The following is a 6674-nucleotide window of genomic DNA, read 5'->3' on the forward strand; positions in this document are numbered from 1 at the left end:
TCACACCACCTAAGAGCTGTACTTGCAGCAAGAAAAGCCAGTGCGTGATAATTTATATTAAACTGCTGGCTCCACGCACAAGGCACAGGCTACAAGGCTGCCACAAGGCACAGGCCACACGGCCGCCGCAAGGCACAGGCCACACAGCCGCCTGCTGCAAGGCACGGGCCACACAGCCGCCCGCCGCAAGGCACAGGCTGCGGCTAAGGAAGGGAGGGCTCGTGCCAAGCCGAACTCGAGCGGGGAAAGGAGAGGTCCTAAAAGCCAAACGTTCGGGCGCCAGATGAAGGCGTAAGTCACGAACAAGGCAACACCAGTTTGGAGTTATGATTAATAGGGTGTTATTTATTTAAAGGGGAAAAACTTACAGATCACAATCCCAGACAACAGCCATCTGCGCAACCAGGAAGGGAGTCTCGTCTCCAGAGGAGCCGTAAGAGAAGAGAGCAAGCAGAGGAAATAGCCGCTTTTTTAAAGGGAGTGAGACCACGCCCCAATGGGCTGGTATCACAGCAGCTATTGGTTGGAGGGGCGGAAAGACCTCCCGCAACATTTTTTTAGTTGGTAAATTTAAAAACTATTTTGTAACACTAGTTTTAGAGGCTATTCGGAATGGATATCAGCTCTACATTGACACCCTCTGAGGAAATGCTATATCCTCCTCATCAGAGAATAGAATCCATATATGACCCTAGGTAGAAACTTGACAGTTTGAACTGGTTCTAAGATTAGAACAATACCTAACATTTTACCCTCTAAGAGTTAATCCAGTTTGGACCATCAATCCTCTGGCCAAGAGATACCATTGGGATGACTGATTTCACTAAAACTATGGTAAGGAGATAGGAAGAATGGTCATCCTGTTAAAGAGGTAACATGCTTGTTTTTCCAGAAACCTTTCCTTCAGGGCAGCTGTTTATTATGCCACCATCATTTAACTTTGCTAAGCCTGGCTACTTCCTCTCTTCATTTTCACCTACAGAAAATTGCCAGAATTTGTAATTGTCTGCTGTACTGAATCTCTCTGCAGATTTAATAACTTTGTCTTGAGCCCCCTTACATGTCTGTTCCTTTGTTCTCATGACTAACTTAAAATAGGTAGCTCATATTTCTTCGGTAATATTAAAATAATATCTCTTGTATAAGTAAAATACACAGATGGAAAGATTCATATTTGTAAGCAGTTGTGTGGCAGATGGGTGAAGGGCAGATCTTGAGAAGCCAAGAGTAAGAAGAAAATGATGCCAAGTCTTAAAAAAATTCAAGATAAAAGGAAAACAAAAAAAATCTTTCTCATATGACTTAGAGGTATATTTTTAAATTTACATGTTTAGTTAATAATCTTTCTTGAAAGGTTATATCTTCTCTCATAAAAACATGTGCAAGAAAGTCAGGACCACAAGGGGTGCGGCCACCCACTGAGACGGTGGGGTTGATCCAATAAGAGCTCACCAATGCAAGCTGGACTGGGAATAATGGAGCATGTGATCAAACTGGACTCTCTGAGGGAAATGGGGTGAGGGGAGGAGGTGGAAATTTTATTTTTAAGTAAAAATAAAATAAAATAAAACTATATTTATATGATATCTTTGTAGATGTTTACAAGATATTGAGAGATAAATATTCTTTTCCAGAGAGGAAGTTGGATTTCTGAAATTATTGAGTCCATGCATGATGCAGAACCAGAGCTATAATTATATTTTAAATCATTACATTTATTTTTCTGTTCTTAGCATATGTTCTTTGCATTGAGGGTTAATTCATATCAATGTCTAATTTGCAGTCTTATAGGCATTTGTATCCCTCTATAATGAAATTTTATTTTTGAATGTTATTCACTTGCTTACTGTGGGGGAAACAATGATGACACTTGGGTACTGTTCTGTCCCTAATGCCTTCAATGTGTTCTTCCTAGTGAAATCCCTGAGGACTTTGGAGGAGCTCAAAGGCCTGGTATAAGGAGGGATAATGTAGTGTTTATTCCTTGCCTCCCTTAACTGAGAAATTACTATCTGAAGGTAAGAAGGAAAATTCCCTATTGCATGTTAAACATTTTGAAGACATGACCCTTCATATAAAATTGAAGTATGTGTGCTATCTTTGAAGTATAGATAGAGGGCTAAAGTAAGGAACTGTAGCCAAGCAGAAGGCAAGAAGCCCCATATACATTGATAGCACAGATATGTTAGGGATTTCCTTTGATACACTTGAGAAAGCATTGCAGAACAAGAGAAAGATATTGAAGGATATATGCATAATTTAGAGAAACAACAAACCAATCTTTGGTTTCTAGCCAGTGAGATTTTTAATATTATTTCTATTAATTGAGGACTTAAATCAAGTTTGAAGTTTTTGTCCAGTTGCAAAATAATTAAAATATGTGGAAGTTTTATTTTATGTTGTTTCTAGTGAAATAATATTCCTATGTTATGAGAGGTATAAGTGTAGTCATGGAAAAAATGGACATGATTCCTGACTTTGCTATAAAATGTGTAGCCTTCTCAGGTTCTGTAACTAAGCCAGTCAAGCTTTTCTCAACTATTAAACCCTAATGAATCATTTCCTTAGCATGATTTTAGCTAAATATATACATAAAAATGAATATTGCGCCGAGCTGTGGTGGTGCACGCCTTTAATCCCAGCACTCGGGAGACAGAGGCAGGCGGATCTTTGTGAGTTCGAGGGCAGCCTGGTCTAGAAGAGCTAGTTCCATGACAGGAACCAAACGCTACGGAGAAACCCTGTCTCGAAAAAAAAAAATGAATATTGCATGTCTTTTCCTAGTGACAGTAGCTGCTGTCATGACTTATCTCACTCTTGCGTAATACCATAGGAATACTGTCTTTTCTTATGCCCAGTGTTTTGTGTTTTCTAATTCATCATATTTTGTAAAAAAAAAATTCTCTAATATCTTCGTCATCAAACCATTTCTCAAAATATCTCTCTCTCTCTCTCTCTCTCTCTCTCTCTCTCTCTCTCTCTCTCTCTCTCTCACACACACACACACACACACACACACACACACACGTTCTAGATTTTTAAAATATTTGGTTGAAACTTTTGTGTTTGTGTTTGGAGTTCATTGGAGAAATACCTGAACTCCTCAATTATTACAGTCATGCCTCCCTCTGTTGCCTTACAATGGATTACATATTTGCTACAATGAGGCAGATTTCATATTAGTTACTTCTCTGAAAAGTAAAAATTAAAGACGACTGATACATTAAAAATTTCTCCTCTTTATATCAATCAACATGTCCAAGAGTACTTTATAGAGATTCCCACCAATTAGTCACCTTAATTTAACTAAGGACACTTTAAAAAAACACAGGCATAGTTTAAATTTTCATGTATTTTTATTCACCTAACGCATACTGTTCTGTATTCTCAAAAATATAAAATTCACATTTTTTAAACTATAGTTTTAAGAATTATAAATTATTAAGAATAAATGCAATCTTCTTTAGAATGTTCTTTCAAAACACACACATGCATGTACATACACACATGCATGTACATACACACATGCATGTACATACACACATGCATGTACAAACACACACACCAATACATATATTTAACTGATATCATGTAAGTTCTTTTATTAATATAAGCATTCAGGGATTGGAGAGATGTGTTCATTTTTAAGATTGCTTACTGATATTACAGAGTTCAATTCATAATGCTAACACAAGTTAACGCACAACCAGCTCCAACAGAGCCAACTCTGGGAACCTGGTTGCCAGATCACATCCGCTCAAAGATGTGTGTGTGTGTGTGTACATGTGCATATTTATTTAAAAATTATTTATATATGACTACGTATAATGCATGAGTTGTCTTAATTTTCCATGAAATTAGAATTTTGTTTACATTTTAAAGTTAAGAGCTCTGACAATCGATGAGAAATAATTAGTGCTTTATTTCTTCATTCATAACCCTACACTTATAAATCTATTGATTACATGTATTAGAAAAGTTATTAGAAAAATATTCTACAAAAGAAGTTCCTTTAGAAGCCAGGAATATATTTCAATTGCTTTTTTAACTCTCTTCTTTTCCTTTTTAAGCCTCTGTGGTGACAAAATACAGTATGTTTAGTATTAAATTAAATAGTATGTATTTGGAATGAATAGTAGATAGTTTTTCTGGTAAATAAATGTAGGTATGTCTTGCTAAAAGAAAAGTTATGAACATTTCGTCATTGTTCTTTTTGACTTTTCTTTTTCAGAATTGGTGTTACCAAATTTGGTATCACAGAATGTGGCTAAAGTGGTCAAGTTCAGCTACCCATTCTAGAGAGCCAAATTAATAACAACAACAACAAAAAGCTGGAAAAGGAAATGCATTCATTGTGGCCACACCGGAAAGAAGAACAAAGAGATGCTGTGATCCCTCCCTCCAACCTTCCTCAAAGTCCTGCCTAACTTGAACAGAGAGCCAGAAGTACAGTCATGTCTAAGTGGTCCCCATAAGCTATGGTTATATCACTGTTAGGGCTGTAGGTTCATCTTACTGTGACAGATTAGCATTGTAAGAGATTGATTTCATGGTAACAGGTTCTCTTTAGTTGGTACATTTTCCTTTTTCAAGAACCAGTTCTTTCAGGTCCCTTGTTTTACTAGATTGATGGGTTGAGAAACACAAACATCTCTTTAGAATAGCTTCTTTCTACCAGGAAAATCGTACTAGGAACTATAAAGTCTTTTCTTTTAACTCTTCAATCATAGAGATAGAACAGATACTCTAAAATACAACCGATACTATTTAGTGATGTTATTGAGATTTCTCTTTATATGCTATACAAATAAAGAATAGATGAAAATAATAACCTTAAATTGACTTCTTTTAATTTTTGGCTTTTCGAGACAGGGTTTTTAAATTGGTTTCTGTAGAACGAATAGGCATTTGTTTACCTGTACAGTTGTAGTGCTTTAATGAACAATATTTCCTTATGCTCAAAGTTCTTGCTCAGTTCCCAATCCTATCTTTTACTGTATGCCTAAGAAATAATTGTACTTTTGTTACAGTTCCACAAAGCACATTCATACTCAGTAAAAAGCCCTGTAATATGGAGAAAATATTCACTTAAACTCAAGAATACACCTGCCATATTTATTTTGCTTTATTTATTTTTATTCCAAATTGGTTTACATAATGAAATATTTTTTAAATTTACTTTCTTATTGATTTTACATACCAATCACAGTTTCCCCTTCCCCCTTCCTCCTGTTTCTCCCATTCCTCCCCCATACCACCACCATCCACTTCTCATAAAGGTTACAGGGAGTCAAGAAGATCTGGCAAATTCAATTGAAGTAGGACCAAGCTTTACCTGCAACATCAAGGCTGAGCAAGGCATTCCACCATATGGAATAGGTTTATAAAAAGTCTGTTCATGCACCAGATATAGATCATGGTCCCACTATAGGAGTCCCACAAAAAGACTAAGCTACAAAACTGTGCCCGCCTGTAGAGATCCTAGTTTGGTCCTATGGAGCTCCCCAGGTGTCGCCTAGATATATCCATGAGAAAGAAGAGTTAGTAGGTTAGAATGAAGTGAGCATGGCAAAGGAATGAAAGATTTGGGACGTGGCATGAGTTATCATTTGAAAGGACTGGATATCATTTCACTATATACCAGGAAATACTTTGATTGGTTTTCTCTTTTTCATTTCCTGCAACAAAAGTTTTAATGAGGCTGTGAAAGAAAATAAATCTTAGCATTTAATAATATCCTCCTAAGAAGTAGAAATTTGCATCTGAAATTAAGTTGTAGAAAACAAACTAGTATACTTCACCAATAATTTTCCAAAATGAAATGGTCCAATAGAGTTTCAGAACAAGTTTTAAGTAAAATCTACATGCAGTCCTCATTTCCAGCTACCCCATGCTAATGTACGGAAGTGAAACCATCAGAGTTTTAACAAATTCTAGAATAATCTTTGTTGGGTCCACGGGGGTCACACAAAGATGGGGACTGACCACCAAAGTCTAATAAACCAGAAGCAAACTTTATTCTGGAAACCAGACCCCAGGAAAAAATTAAAAAATAAATAAAATGAAAAACCTCTGAATGGCGTTTGATAACTTAAGGTACTGGTAACTCATTACTTTATTTGTTAAGTTTCCTACTAAAATACAGACAGGTGTGCCTCTTTTACAGGCTTCATCATCCAGGATTAATAGGTTTCAGGTGTATCTTTAAAATTCAGAGTTCTCAATTCCCTTTAATTGCTGTCTAAAATGTTAATGTTCCAGTTGTCTGACAGATACCTGCAGGTTTCTAAAACATGTTCAACTGCTGTATCGAAAAATTAGATCTGGAAAAAAAAAACTAACAGTCTCCAGAGCCTATTTTAACTCCACCCATTTTCAAGCATATTTTACAGGTCACCCCTGCTGTCTAGGCCAAGACCAACATACAAAGGGCCCTTCAGACAATGACAATAGTGTACGAGCTCCTAGGACTTCCCCATTGGTATCACCTCTCCTGGTTCAAAAGGACACCTACAAACTAAAATCTGGTTTTAAAAGGGCATATCTGCCTCGTTCTCACTTATATACCTGAGCCTATACCTCTGTCCCGTTCTTTCTGTAATAACCCTTCCCATTCATAGGGCCATTACTAACTAACTAACTAACTAACTAACTAACTAACTAACTATATATAT

Source organism: Alexandromys fortis, unplaced genomic scaffold (assembly GCF_014885135.2).
Source record: "Alexandromys fortis isolate MF-2015 unplaced genomic scaffold, M_Fortis_MF-2015_v1.1 scaffold_23, whole genome shotgun sequence".
NCBI lineage: Eukaryota > Metazoa > Chordata > Mammalia > Rodentia > Cricetidae > Alexandromys > Alexandromys fortis.